This window comes from Sinohyriopsis cumingii, chromosome 1 (assembly GCF_028554795.1).
Source record: "Sinohyriopsis cumingii isolate HCF-2022 chromosome 1, ASM2855479v2, whole genome shotgun sequence".
Classification (NCBI taxonomy): Eukaryota; Metazoa; Mollusca; class Bivalvia; order Unionida; family Unionidae; genus Sinohyriopsis; species Sinohyriopsis cumingii.
This window is the reverse complement of record NC_142961.1, coordinates 142420730-142434908: the sequence shown is the minus strand read 5'-3', so window position 1 is coordinate 142434908 and position 14179 is coordinate 142420730.

Here is a 14179-nt window from a genome sequence, read left to right as displayed (position 1 = left end):
GTTCTTGCCACCGATGGTATTCCATCCATCGTTTGTAAGGTACTAAAGCTAGTTTTCGTCCTTCCATGGGGTTGTCAAGGGTCGATTCTGAGATCTTGGGACTTCCGAGGGCCTTTTTATCTTGCTCCCACCAGTCCTCCCAACATGGTTCCCAAGACTCCTTTCAGTATGGGGCCTAACAAGAGAGGCAAAATGCCTCCACGTTGGACCAACATCTTCTTCTTTTGACGAATGGGAATTTTCTTTTGAACCATTTGGCGAAGAACGTGACGATGTTTGCTTAAGCATTGTTTCTGGTGTTTGGACAAAGGGATCGTGCCTTTCAAGACGTTCAAACAACATTCACACACGGTATTGATGACCTCCTTGGAGGCCGATTGAATGAGTTTTTTTCGTAGAGGTGGAGAAGCTTTGGACAGGATAGATAACATGTCCCCATGTTTGACTAAACGTGGTGGTAGTCCTTTCCTTTTCTTTCCTTGGGGTTTTCTGGAGGGTGACATCTTTGAGTCTTCAGGAGTACCAAAAAAAAACACTGATACCCCCGACTTGGTCACAGGCCTTTTTTATACTGGAACGCGTCGCCACTGATTGTCTTTACGTCGTATCAGTTTGAGGACAGGCATGACACGTCGTGCAGGGGTACGCAACGGACTAAATCGAGCCAGTTCTTGCTTGGACAAATCCAGTAAACTTTGTAACATGCCCGATCTTTCTTGGACTTTGATTTTGGGAGAAGGTACTTTGTGAGCAGCAGCCACTGCCACTAAATTGGAGGGTCCTGCCACTGGGGAAGTTCTTTTTGGGGTCATCACCGGAGAAGTTCTTGGTGTAATCAACGTCTCCAAGTACTCTTCAGTTCTTGGTGTCATCAACGGAGAAGTGGATGAACGTGAGGATGCCGGAGACGCAGTCACTGCCGTGGCAGATCGTGGTTTGCTAGTGTAAGGTTGCGTCCTGGCCGAAGTGCCTCTCTTGCGACTAGTTTTCTTCTGTGTTCTTTTCTTTTTCTGGGGACTTTTTCTCTGTTTCTTTTTCTGGGGGCTTCTTTTCTTTTTCCGGGGTGGTGGTGTCTGATCAGAGGAGGGTCCCGCCACTGGAGAAGTTCTCCTTGGGGACCTGGTCTTTTTCTTTTTCTTCTTGGGGCTTCGTTGGACTTTTTTCTTGGGGAGAAGTTTGGGGGCATTAGGATCCCATCTTAAGAGAGAGCGAATGATGACCCCTCCTAGAGTACCGCTCCCTCCAGGTTTCAAAATGATTTGTTTTTTGGTTTGAGTGTCGATGCGGGGATCGGCCAGTTTGACCAAAGCGACTTTGTTTCGATCGAAAAAGCGTTTGGTTTGATGAGGAATCTGAATGATTCCTTGGAGTATTTGACGTGCCGTCACCGTGAACCATCGTAAGACTTCTTTGAGACTAGCTTCTAAGACACGAGCTCGTATTTGTGGATTTTTTTCTCGACTGATGCCATACAAGGCACGAATCAATTTGACGGGAAGATGCGACTGAAGGGACGTCATGTTGATGCTGTGTGAGACAGACGAAAAGGGTCTGAGGTTTTTATGGATTCTTTTTGTGGAGTGAAATGAAGTCGAGGACGGAGACGTGTACAGGACAGGCCCTCCGTCTTGGCACCAGTGGTGAAACAAGTGGGTACGAAATCGCAAATCCTCGGGGGTCGTAGGTTTCAAATCGACGAGTAAATAGGCGTGTGGAGTTTGAGTGGCATCGTCGTACGCCTGAGTCAGCCATGGCGTTCCTAACTGTTTGGCTAAGACTTGCACTTGCGATTTATCTCGAGGGCTTTTAAACAAGACCACGTAATGCGCATTGAGACTGATGGTGCGATGGGCTTTACTTTGTTGAAACAAATTTTGGGTGATGTAAACGACACTGGCATTACGGTGATGCCCTTTGCGCGTGAACCACAGTTTAATTTCTTCTTCGTCTTCTCCTAACATGTCGTCAAAAATGACCAAATGGGTTAGACGGGAGTCAGAGACGATGGCGTCGTCTTCTTTAGGAATGCCTTCCACAAACACGATGGAATCGCCTTGACTTTCTCGTAAGAGGCTGTACGCCGATTGCCACTCTTTGTAACACCACACGATCCGTTGAGGTGGCCGATCGATCAAATGATGTTTATGTTCGATCAAACGTTTGACGAATTCGGTTTTGCCTGAACCGCTAATTCCAGCAATGAGCATGTTAAAGGGATGGCGAAGATACAAAGCCTCCCAAATGGCACGATCTAAGTGTTCGTCGATGACTTTGACAGTAAAGGAAGAGGGAGCAGAGACAGCAGAGGTAGCCATTGTGTGAGAAATGCCACTTGTGACACGAAAACAAACAAGACAAGAGTTTATATACTTTTTTCAGAACACGTTTATTGAATGTTTTTTTTTCAAACATGAATACGAAAGACAAAAATACATAAAAGCCAAAGGCTTAAGTACAAGGATAAAAGGCACATGATAACCATTAACGTGGAATAAACACAAGTGTCTGTACAACATGTTTTGGGTAAAGTTCTAACCAGTTCTATAGTAGGGGGTAAGGTCACACAAGTGTCCTCCCGAAAGGGTCTTTCAGGCCTGTCCACGACAGTCCCGTCCTGGGTGACAGGTTCTTCTGGCACCGTCACTAACACGGGTTGAAAAGTAACTTTTTTCCTTGAACAACTCTCGTGCATACTGGGCCACTTCTTGGGTCCAAGCCTCGAAATCCCATTCTTTCCAGGCACGGACATCTGTCCAATGGGGATGTAAGTCGCAAGCTACACACACATCGTCATACACGTCTTGGGTAGCTAAAAGTTGACGAATCTTTTTTTTCCCGTAGAGGTCGAGAAGTATCCAGATGAAACCGCAAGGCTTTGAGCAAAAGGAGTTTTTCGTGACCATTTAAGGCCACTGAGGTGGTAAGTACTAATCGTAAAGAGTCCACAAAGAATCGGCTGGTAAACGAAATCCCAGAAAACAAGTCACTAAGACACATACCATTTGTCGTCCCAAATTGAATGGATACAGTTCTTGTAATAATCGATGGTAATGATCCACGGTTTGAATATGGTCATTGAGTTCCTTCCACGGAATCTGTTCAATGACATGTGACATAAGTCGTGGCATGGCAGTCTGTTTTTATATTCTCTTTTTTTCGGATGCAATACACGTATTTTCTGGCCAGAGATCTTCGTTCTCCAGTAGGGAATTTAAATGTTACATACTGTAACCGAAACGTCAGAGTTCGTTTAGAAGTTTCGTCTTCCGCTAAGCAGATTCCACGTAACAAATGTTGGTAATCCTTTAAGTCGTCTTCCTCAATACGTTGCAGTAAGTGAATGTCGAAGTAACCAAAATTATGAACATGTACATCATTGGCGACCTCAAAGTTTTGAACAATGTCTGACCACTGAAACAATTTCTGACGAATCAGTTTTCTTATACCATTCAGGTACCAGTGGTTAAAGATCTGGTGACGTAACGGATGCAATTGTTCTTTACGTTTCACTTGTATTTTCACCAGCTCTCGGTAAATCCTTTCTCTCAACTCCTCAGGCAAGCCCAAAATGTTCTCTTGTAAAGTATCCATAAGTATATACACTGTTTTTGGAATCGTTGGGTGGTGGCCAATAGCCTCGTTTAACTTTTTGCCTAATGTAATATCCACTCATAATCAGTCTTCTTGTACTTTGGAACAGAGCATAATTTAAAAACGGTTGAATAACTTTGCGTTTGCGTTTCACTTGTATTTTGATCAGTTCTCGGTAAATGCATTCTCTCAACTCCACAGGCAAAGCACGAATGTTCTCTTGTAAAGTATCCATGAATAGGTCATACTAAATCCTCTTTGGTCTGACACAAGACATGTACTGTTTGCACAGACATGGTTTCAATTCATTGTCGAATCTAAATCGTTTAGTTACTAATTTGCACATTACAATTCGTTCAGAAGTTTCCTCTTTCACCAAGTTGACATTGCGTACAAGATGTTGGTAATTCGTTAACTCTTCCTCTGGAATTCGATGCAGTACGTTTACAATGTAGTAGATAGAATCGTCCATACCAAACCATTCCTTTTTAAAACCAGGGGGTCGTTGATCAATGTCTGTCCAATGGAACACTTTCAACTGAATCAGTTCTTGTATGGCCTGAAGGTACCAGTGGTTCAAACACCGGTGACGTAACGGATGCAATTGTTCTTTACGTTTCACTTGTATTTTCACCAGCTCTCGGTAAATGCGTTCTCTCAACTCCACAGGCAAAGCACGAATGTTCTCTTGTAAAGTATCCATGAACAGATTATGGTAAGTTACTTCAATGTCTCGGTCCCACTAAGGGTAAGTAATGACAATTCGGTGACCATCGAGCATGTTCTACGTAGGCCGAATCTTGCGGTTCCCAGTGGTGAAGTGACACACCGCAACTGAAGCACTTGACATTATCTCCTTCGCCCAAGTAGAAAAATCCGGCTCTGGCTAATTCTTCAGGGGTCGGTCCTCCTAGATACTTAGGCCATTTTCCTTTGAACGATTGAAGACAATTTTCAAAGTCGCAGTATTCCGACAAACGCACAGGGAACGAACATTCGTCTTTCACAGGTTCGTGTCGATGAGGGTTGAGTGACATGGGCAGGAGTTTGCTCAGGGCTGGATGACATCCGTAGGGGGGTAGACGTGAAGGTGAACATTCCCCTTTAAAACGAAACCCAGTAAAGTGTCCAAGAGGACGAGCGGCATCACTTTCGCATCCCTCAGGTTTGACACGCACAGCATCACTTTCCATGATAGGGGTCGTAAGAACAAAGTTCCCATGATGCTTTACGGCATCGCTCAGGTCACAACGTACAGCATCGTACCCATCGCAAGGCTCACAATCGCATTCCACTTCAGAAGCCTCACACTTGAATTGTGCCTTTCTAAACAACTTGTTTTGTGTTTCTCTGAAAGTATTCATCTTGTTCGCTCGGTCTTGGTAGTCACAATGAACTATCGATCTTGCCTAGGGTTCCTTTTTTATATACAGACCAATACCGACGTGTCCATACGGTAAGGTGAAATGATTGGGAAGTCGCACTCGCTTCTGGTACACGATTTGATAGACTTTTTCCAAGGGCCGACTGACGATGTGGTGAGTGGGTAAACGTACAATCTTGTTCGGTTGGTGAGTGGTCACTTTAAAGTTTCCATCCTCTCCGGATTGCAAGGCTTCTTTCAATACCCCAAAGTTGACCACTCGACTGGTACGATAATTCAGAGTCAGTCCTTTCACTTTGCACGTCGTGTGCACTTCTCCTTGTTTGTCACGGTATTGGTAGCCGTAATTTTTGGGACCGCCACTGATGAAACTTAGAATCTTGTCGTCGGGATGCTCGTCTGTCCAGGCTCCTAAACGGTCTCCTTCGATGTCAGGGTGCTGTTGACTCGGGTGATGGATGTAAATGCAACTGTCCGTGTCAAAGTACAGGACGCGTTCCCCTAACAGTTCTAAAGCTTTGTACAATTTTAGGCGAGCATGAGCTGTCACGTAAGCCGCAATGATGACATTTCCAAAAGGGTCGTCTTGTACAAAGTCCAGCTCTTCTTCGTAATTGACCAAGATCAAATCCTCGCGAACAACGTCCACGTGTTTCATGTATTTGGTTTTGTCGTGAATCATCTGGAAGTAGCGGGCAGGTTCGGTCAAATATTCCGTCTTGGGTAAACACGGTCGTTGTGCCATTTTACCCCACAAGCAATTTAACATCACTTTGGCAAACGATCGCCTGCCTTCGTTTTTCTCGATGTGGTCTAAAGTGATGCCTTCTTGTTCATAGTATTTCTCTTTGAATTGTATTTGGTCTTCGGGAGTGTGGCACCAGGAAGGATAGCCGCTGGCTTCTTGCTTCAGTTTCAAAAAGGCATCCACGTAGTCGGCGAAAATGCCTTTCTGATTGGGATCACCCTTGTGGTATTGTTCTGTCTTGGGAAAGTGGCAAAGTTCGTACACTTCTAACAGTTGGTATCCCATGTCCAGAGCTTTGAACAATTCCACGCTGACCCAGGTTCCCGTCAAGGCACGTTCTTCCTGGGTGTGCTGACAAGGTTGGTCTTGGTTGCACGTTTCGGCACAAGTACGGCACAATGGAAACATCAGTTTGCCTTGACAATGGTGAGGTAAGACGGGATGGTATAGGTTGGTGGGAGGCAAAACTTTACACTTGATCAAGCCTTCGTATTGTCGAATGTTTTTCAGGTCGATGTGTTCCGTTAACAATTGCGGGTGCCCTACAGGAAAGCGACAATATTTGCACACGTAGGGATACAGCAAACACACGTCCAAGTATTTGATTTCTTCTCCTTTCTCTTCGTCGGCTTGGTACAGCAAACAGGTGGCATTGGTCCTTCCTCCGTACAAACTATCCCTCGGGTTCAGGGGGTCCATGAACTGGTAACTTTCCACGAGGCGTTTAAACTCGGGATCGGTTTTCATACGGTGATCGTACTCGTGTTCCCACATTTCCACCACTTGGTATCCTTCCTGTTCTAACTTTAGGCGTCGCTGACAAGTGTCCTGGTACAGGTCTTCCATGGTCCGTTGTAAAAACTGATTTTTAGTGTCACGGTCAGGGTAACAGACGGGACATCCGTGAAATAAGCAACCGTTAAACTCGTACACGATCTTGGGGTTTTCTAAGTCCCAGCCATCGACGGAATACGTTCCGATGGTCTTTTCGCCCCCTCCGTTGCGGGCATGCTGAATCCACTTGTCTTCCTTGTCGCACAAGTAATGTAACCAACGTAGGGCTTTGACCGAGTATTGACGTTTGACAAAGTGGGTTGTTTGAGGGCTGATGACAGCCACGGTGTTTTCAGGCATGAATCGTTGTCGATACACTAAGGAACACGCTTTGGCAATGGTGCAAGCTTCTTTCAAAGGATCGACCCCTCCTTGTTCCATGAACAGTTCTCGAAATTTTCCACAGCAACGCCGTAAAATGTCCACGTCGGAACGACAATACTTTAGCATTTCTTCCTGAAAGTCGAAAGGGTCCGAGACGTGAGCCTGGTACCAAGCGTAGAAAGCTTCTCGTTGTTCGGTACGCATGTTGTCGGGGTCGTAATAGTGAGCCTCAGGTAAATGGGTTAGAACGGCGTGTTGATTGGCTTCCGTATTGAAAAAGTGTGGAAAGTACCCTTTAGCCATTTCTGTCATTCCAAACGTTTTAGGCATTCGGCTCAAAGGCATGGCCAAGTAACTCATCGAATCTTTAAACTGCACTTGTCCCACTTGCATGAAAATGATTTTGGCTCCGTTCAAAGTCACTTTAGGACGTTCGGTGCCTTGTTCCGTATAGTACCTCAAAAGAAACTGTCCATCGCATCCGGAGAAATTGTGAGCCATCACCGTGGCATGACGATGACAATCTCCGTAACGTTCGATGTCCTCTTGGCTCCACGTCTTGTCGATGGGGTCTAAGACCCATCGAGCGAAATCGGCTAGCGTGTTCTGTCCCCGAAAGATTTTTTCACGTCCTCCAGGAATCTTGCTGCAGTGAGGGCAATGACTGAAGATAGGTTCTTGAATGCACTTCTCGCACGCTCGATGAGCCACGCAGAAATTAGGAATGTGAATGCAGGTCTCTTGCATGCATTCGAAATCGAAAAAGATGAAATTGCCTTTCTTCTTGTAACTGTCCTCTTTCTCTGGTGGGGGTTGGTATTTTTGCACGTAGCATTGGTGTTCCAAGTCCACGATGTGGTGACAAATGTGACATTTTTTCTTTCCTCGACATAGGTGTGCCTTGGCAGTATTGGTACATATGCCTTGTCCACAGGTAGGGCACAATCTCAGGAGTTGACAAGCACATTTCTTCTGTGAACCTTGTGTTTTCAAATGTTGTTGGTAACAAGTAGGGCTGACAAACGTGCGCAGACAAGTTGAACAAGGCACTGATTCTTCGCTCAGACAGGGTGGAGAGGCCAAACATCCTGAGCATTTCAATCCACAATGCTTGTGTTGCTCTCAATTGTTATAACCATAATCACATTTCTCACAATAATAACCGTATCCCAGGAATCCGGTGATGGTGCTAATGGTATCGAAATGGTCATCGTGATAATAAACATGAATGTATTTTCCGTCCTTAAAATCTTGGCCTCGAAACAACAGAGGTCCGCGCATTTCTTGAGGGTGCACTTTCAAGGTGTATCGTGGAGCTAGGACATCTTGCAATTTTTGCATCTCAGGAATGCCACAGGGTGTGTCTTTGGACAGGCCAGCTTGTTGCAACAGGAGTTCTGCTTCGTTTCGTTGTTTGGCTCGATAGGAACGTTGAATAGTGTTCCAGGTTCTTTTCCATTCTACCGTGTCGTTCTTGTTGGCATAGGTTCGTCCCACCACGATGGCACGGGCTAAACACATCTGGTCATGAGGGTTGTTAATTCGGACGAGACTCTTTTTGGTGCTGCGAAGATCGTCCACCAATAACATCCTTTTGCGTCCAGTCCCTTGAGGAGGAGAGACGTGGGCCATTTTCAGTGTGGCTTTACCATCGGTGATGTCAAACTGGTCATTAGATTGTTGTACGTGTTGAATCTTGTCCATGACTTTGGAAGGGGTTAGTTCTGGGGGTCTGCTAAACTCGATCCAAACAGGGGATTTCAAGCTGTCGTGATCTATGGATAGTGTCAAGCGATCGTCTTCTTTGGGTTGACATTGTCGCTTGAGTGAGGTGAGCAAAGAATCCCACATCTCGGTGATAAACCCTTCTTCTTTCTCCAATGGTACGTCAGCCTTGAAATCTTTAAAATTCACTGTGTAGGTGTAAGCCATGGTTCTAAATTTTCTAGAGGAGCGCTTTTCCGTCTCTCGAATGGAATAGTATTTTTCAGGGTTGACTAAGGGTGACGAACTTGGTTTAGAGGGTTCGGATTCTGGTTCACTCATGTCCTCTTCAAAATCACTGGCATGAATTTGTGCCAAGATTTCAGCTCTGGTACGAGGCGATAGATCACGTTTCTGCCTCTTACTTTCTTCTTCTGAATAGGATCGTTTCATCTTGAGTGAAAAACGTCAAATGACTCAAGTGTAAACACCATAGACTAATTTATAGTCATGGCAGACCAGCGTATATAAAAGGGTGTGTGTCTTGTCCTTTCACTATTCATTTCACTCTCAAGCCGAGCAGAACGATGGAAGAGACTAACCAAATCGAACGTTTCGTTAGAGCTTTGCGAGGGGTCATTAGAAAATTCTCTTCAGACCAGCCGACGGACTACTCTCCTTCCTTTCGAGATAAAAGTCAAGATACTTGCTATATCTGTCAGAAGAAAGGGATTGGTCTTCAGAGTGTCCAGACCGTCAAAAAAGAACAAAAACAGGGGCTAAAAAGACAAAAGTTAAGATACCTGTTATTATTGTCAAGAAAAAGGACATTGGTCTCCAGATTGCCCAAAAAAGAAACAAGAGGAGTCAGAAGAAAAGAGAAATTCTTCAGAAGAAGAGAGGGATTCTTCGGAAGAAGAGAGGGATTTTTCAGAGGAAGAAAGCAGACAGGTGAAGAAAAAGAAACAGGAGAAGAAAAGAAGAAGGGAAGAAAGTGAGGAGGAAGAAGAGCAAAAAAATTGTGTGACGGTGAAGAAATTAAAAAAAACAGAGAGACTAAACAAGGAGAAAGAAGAAGTCAATGAACTTTTTATTAAAGTGTTGTGTTGTGAATTGTGAATTGGATTGTAAAAATGGATAAAAGAATAAATTAATGATATAAGGTAAGTGTCTTTGAGTTCTGATTTTAAAATAAGAACGTACACTCACGCACTCATACAAAGACACGTACTATAGGGTAAAATGGGCTGTTAACTATTTTTTTTTTGAGTTATTGGCAAATTGAAAGGCTATCTCTTTTCGAGAAATGTGGGTGGCCCTGAAAAGGGCCTTTTTATTTTGGTGCAGGGGTGAGTTTAAGCAATCAACTTTAACTGCCTTAAGCCTTTGCCACGGCCAAGGCCTACTTCTGGACTGCGTAATGATGATGATGATGATGATTGGGTTGAAATCACTAAGGGTGGTACGGTAGGCTTAGTCACAGGGTTAACGTGTTTAGCTCGGGAAGGTCGTATTCTCTTCGGTCGTAATAAAGAAGTCTGATACATTTGTTTCAGACTTCTTAACTCCGCTAAAATGTCCAACAGTACCGTGACCGTTTGATTTTCACACTCTTGTTTCTTTGCTGCTACTTCTTCTTGCTGTTGTTGCTGTTGTTTTTTTCTTACCTCTTCTTCTTGCTGCTGTTGCTGTAGGAGAAAAGCTTGTTCCGCTTCCTTTTGTCGTTGTATAAATTTCTCCAATTCTTCTTTCTGTCTCTGTCTAAAATTCTCCACTTGCGGTAATGAAGAAGGTAACGAAGGTTCCGGAACAAATTCTTGCGAGGTAAGAAAATCCACAAAATCCCAATTCACCTCTTCTGAAAGTAAGTCCGGGTTCCCTTGGGCGGTCTCCCCTGCTGGTGCACCCCAATGGATCGTTTTCTGAGTTTCCGTCATGTTGAATCACTGTCGCATAGATTGACTGCACACAAGCGCTAACGAATCTATATAGACCACGTGACGTCACAGACTACTCTCTTCTGATTGGATGCGAGCTGACTGAATTTTGTAACGCGTGTTCGGATTGGTGAATGAACTCAATCCGTTTCAATCCTTCCTCTACCTATAAATAAGCGCAGTTCAGTGCATTGATTCACCTGTTCTCGTCGCTTCAAGATGTGGACCGATGTGCAATCTTCTACGCTTGTGTCTTCAATGATGTTCCGGACGGACATACCCATGTATGTCCGATCCAAGTGGACCGTTGTCCACAGGACAAACACCAGTCTGTGGATACGTAGGATCTACGTAGAAAGACAAGGGTGCCTCAAAAGAGTCCTGATTTACGGGCCAACATTGAGACGCAGCCTAAGGACAAGAAGAAGACCAATGCGGTGCCCTTTATGTTAATGGATACATTAACATAAACCCAACGGCCCTTTTCAGGGCCAGCCATATTTCTCGAAAAGAGAATGACTTTTTTCAATTGCCTACCCTTTTTTTAAATTTAAATTTCAATTTCAATTTTTTTTTTAAAAAAAAAATCCCATATTTAACAAAAAAAATCCCATGTTAAATTCCCCTTGTACGTAAAGTGACCCACGATTTATTCCCATGTTAATTCCCCTTGTACGTAATCTGACCCACGATTTTTCGCCATGTTAAATTTCCATTGTACGTAATCTGACCCAGGGGTCTCTGTACGTAATGTATCCCTACTTACTACTGACGAAGAAATGAATTAGTCTTTCCAAGTCATATGACCCAATATGTATGCGTGATAGTAGCTGATTGTCGATTTCGGCTGGTCCGGCCCCCACCCCCTTCTCTCTCTAAAATAAACAAATCACATACACACGCATTGCATTAATCTCTTCAATGTACGAAAATAGTGATTATATAGACGGTTTACTCTATTCCCTTTACTTCACAAAGCTTCCTCGGGTGTCCGGGTTTCGTTCCAAGAAAGCAGACCATATTCTATTAGTATCCTTAAAACCCTATATAAATATGGACCAAATGAAGTGTAGATAATCAAAGGAGCTTTTGGTCACACTCAGGTTATTTGGTTGTGCGATTCTTTTTCTGTCCATAACATGTTGGTTCAGACATGTTACACAGAAATATATGCATTCACTATTTTACTTGAAATTATATAACATAGGTAATTTTAAAATTTCATTGCTTTATTCATAAACGAATTCAGTCGCATAGGGAGCGCTCTTCAAATATTATGAACGTCTGAGAGAATTTCGGGTGTTAGGTGAAGTTGTTTACATTTCCAACATGCCCAATGGAGAGAATGTTGGTACACGTCGGTGTTACTTTCATGTACTGTGGCTCAGATTTCTTTGGAAATTGTTCATGATCTAAGCACAGAGCTGACTAAAATAATTGCTCCCTTGTGCAAACAAAAGACATTGGATAGTTATTATTATTATTATTATTACAATTTACGAAGTTGCAACATTTAATTTTTAAAAGTAGTATTGGTGAGATATGAACCATTTCCCCTCTACCACATGAAAAATTGATATGTGAACAAGTAATGAAAATTATTTTTAGTTTCATTACCTTAACATAGGTCACAAATGCATGACGTTTATCACCACTATAAAAGTCCAACTACAGCATGACAAACATACATGATTACTATCAACAATATACAAATCCAACTTTAAAAGGACATAGATATATGACTTCGATCAACACTGAAAATCCAGCTTCGACAGGAAGCTTATGGTTCAAACATCTAAAATAACACCATGCTAACACCATCTGAAACAACATCATGCTAACACCATCTGAAATAACACCATGCTAACACCATCTGAAATAACATCATGCTAACACCATCTGAAATAACATCATGCTAACACCATCTGAAATAACACCATGATCTTGCAAATATACATATTGTAGAAAGTAAAAGTGTCCTTCGGGACAGGGTGCAAATTGAAATATTCTATCAGCCGTGTACTTATGGGAAGTGAAAACGTGAACTTCACATCCTTTTTTGAATACAACGGTCAGTTTCTCCTGTCAGCGTTTGACTGATAATAAGCCTTGGTGGAATACATTAGACACATTGTCTTTAACAGCTTTTGACAGATAATAAGTCTTGTTGGAATACATTGGACACTTTGTCTTTAACAGCGTTTGACAGATAATAAGTCTTGTTGGAATAAATTGGACACTTTATCTTTAACAGCGTTTGACAGATAATAAGTCTTGTTGGAATACATTGGACACTTTGTCTTTAACAGCGTTTGACAGATAATAAGTCTTGTTGGAATAAATTGGACACTTTGTCTTTAACAGCGTTTGACAGATAATAAGTCTTGTTGGAATACATTGGTCAGTTTGTCTTTAACAGCGTTTGACAGATAATAAGTCTTGTTGGAATACATTGGTCAGTTTGTCTTTAACGGCGTTTGACAGATAATAAGTCTTGTTGGAATACATTGGTCAGTTTGTCTTTAACAGCGTTTGACAGATAATAAGTCTTGTTGGAATACATTGGACGGTTTGTCTTTAACAGCGTTTGACAGATCATATGACTTTTCTTTTAATACACCAGTCAGTTCGTTCTTTGACAGCTCATAAGAACTGCATGTATCTCTTAAGTCCAAAATTATGATAAACTATATCCATTTACAATATTTCTGTAAGCCATTTTAAGCGATACATATCAGGTGGGTGGTTTGACAGTAGTTTAGTATATTATACGAAATTTGAGACATTTTATTATTTCAACAAAATATAAACCCCCACCCCCATGACTTGGCAGTCCTAGTTTTAATATATCAACTATCGTGCATACGTCCATATTCTGATACTTTGTACATTGCGAACTGATTTCTTCATTAATTTACACAAATTTTTAGGGGCCCCGAGTGGCCGACTGGTCTAAAGCGCTCTTCGTTACGGATCACTGCCATCTCACCTCTGTCTGCGGCGGTTCGAGTCTAAGATTCAGCCAATGTGGGCATGTGAGAAAGCTTGCCAGTAGCTTCTCGTGGGTCGGTGGTTCTTTCCGGGGTTTTCCGGGTTCTTCCTCCACCATTAATACTGGCCGCCATGTATAGCCTATCGTGCTGAAAAATGGCGTTAAACCCCACAACAACAACAACAACACAAATTTTTAAGTGAAATGATTAACTAATATTTAACGTTTTCAGAGCTTCAAATTTCAGGGACATGAGCACACTCACAAAAATAGGTAAGAATCCAATAAATACAACTGAATATAAACAGGAAAAGCTTGCTTCTTAGAATTCTTTAACAAACTAAACAGAACCTGGCCTGCTCAACAAGGTTCGACACATCTTTTCTCAAGTTATCATTGGAGGAAAAAGTGAAAATAAGATATTTAAAATATTCGCCGACTGAAATTTTATTTTCCATTATAACTGGAATTAGAGACATCAGTAACTTTAGAACTTTAAAATATAAGTACCGGTACGTTTGTCTTGAAACCATTGACTTCAAGAATCCAGGTTTGATTTGTCTTGGAAACATTGACTTCAAGCTTCCAGGTTTGATTTGTCCTCCAGATTCGACAATATAGATATATTGCATTCAATGCAGATTGCAACTCTGCAAGTATCTGTG